This window comes from Penaeus monodon, chromosome 21 (assembly GCF_015228065.2).
Source record: "Penaeus monodon isolate SGIC_2016 chromosome 21, NSTDA_Pmon_1, whole genome shotgun sequence".
In the NCBI taxonomy this organism is placed as follows: Eukaryota; Metazoa; Arthropoda; class Malacostraca; order Decapoda; family Penaeidae; genus Penaeus; species Penaeus monodon.
Window position 1 is genome coordinate 30583784 of NC_051406.1, and position 1294 is coordinate 30585077.

General features: G+C 34.4%; 1 pseudogene; it reads left to right on the plus strand.

Moving 5' to 3' along the window:
- Nucleotides 1-844, plus strand: part of LOC119586648 — a 107344-nt pseudogene extending 106500 nt beyond the window's left edge.
- Nucleotides 845-1294: the final 450 nt, after the last annotated feature.

The following is a 1294-nucleotide window of genomic DNA, read 5'->3' on the forward strand; positions in this document are numbered from 1 at the left end:
CAAAAAACAATTGATATTAAAGTTTTAAATAAACTACCCCGCAACTAATCAAAATAATGGGTTTTTTTTAGATTTTACCCCTTATAGTAGAAATCAGTAAAAAATTTAAATTTGATAATTAGCAATTTAGATTATTTTTCTATTTCTCATTAAAAAGTTTTTTTTTTGATCGAAAAGGGTGGGAGGGCCGATTAGTGGCTAGATCTCGAAATTTAAAAAATAAATTTCTCAGCTTGAAGAAAAATCGGCAGGTTTCCCGGGGGTTCTCCGAGGCAGTCTCCTTCGGGACAAATTTTTTTTTTCACCAGGACTTGTATAAAAAAAAAAAAGATGGAACCCTATTTTATAAATCGCCAAAAGGTTCTGTGTGGTGATTCATTCACACCTCAGTGATTTAACCCTTTTCGATATCATATAGAGATGTTAAATAAAATTGATCAGTATTGGGTTTTTACTTATAGGTATTATGGGTTTTAAGTTCAACCAGAAGACCCCAGAAGAAAAAATTTAAAACTCCAGCTTTACACAGGAGTATTTCTGCAATTGGGGTTATTTTCGGTTCCCTTTCCCAACGCCCATTTTTCTTTTCCCCTTTTAAACCCGGTCTTCTGTTTGGGGCTGCAGTGTTTTTGGGCTCCTGCACTGGGGAAAGGGCCCCAACAAAAACTAACCCGACAGGTGGGCCCCCTTTCCCCTTTCCCCTTGTCCTAATCAACCCAAATCAAAACCAAAGGGGCATCCCACTTTTCCAGGACCAAAATTTATTAGATAAATGGGCCCTTTTCCCCTAGGGGCCAAACTAGCACTCTCCAATGTACTTACGTGGAAGATGAAAAAAATCTAGTCATTGTGTGTTTTTTTGGAAAATTTTTTGTAAGTAAAACTATCCGATATTTCCTATGTACTTTAATTCCCCAGTCATATCAAAAAACCTCACTTTAAAAAGGAAACTAGTAAGGGCTTGAAAAAAATAAAAGGAATTATTTTATTTTGCATTTTTTCCCAAGGCATTACCCCTTTAGCTTTTAAATCTCAGAAAAAGAAATCCAGGAAAAAATTTTAAGGATTTCAATTTTTTTCAACCCAAAAATTTTGGATCTGTCCCGACCTTTCATCGGATTTATGTGTGATCTCAGTACATTTTGGGAAAATTTTTAAAAAAATATACAACAATATTGGGGGAAAACAATAGAAAATGGGGAAATACAAGTATCATGGGAAATTCCCAAAAACAAAAACAAAACTGACAAACAACACACTTTCTAAAACTGCTATTTTTCCATATAAAAACCAA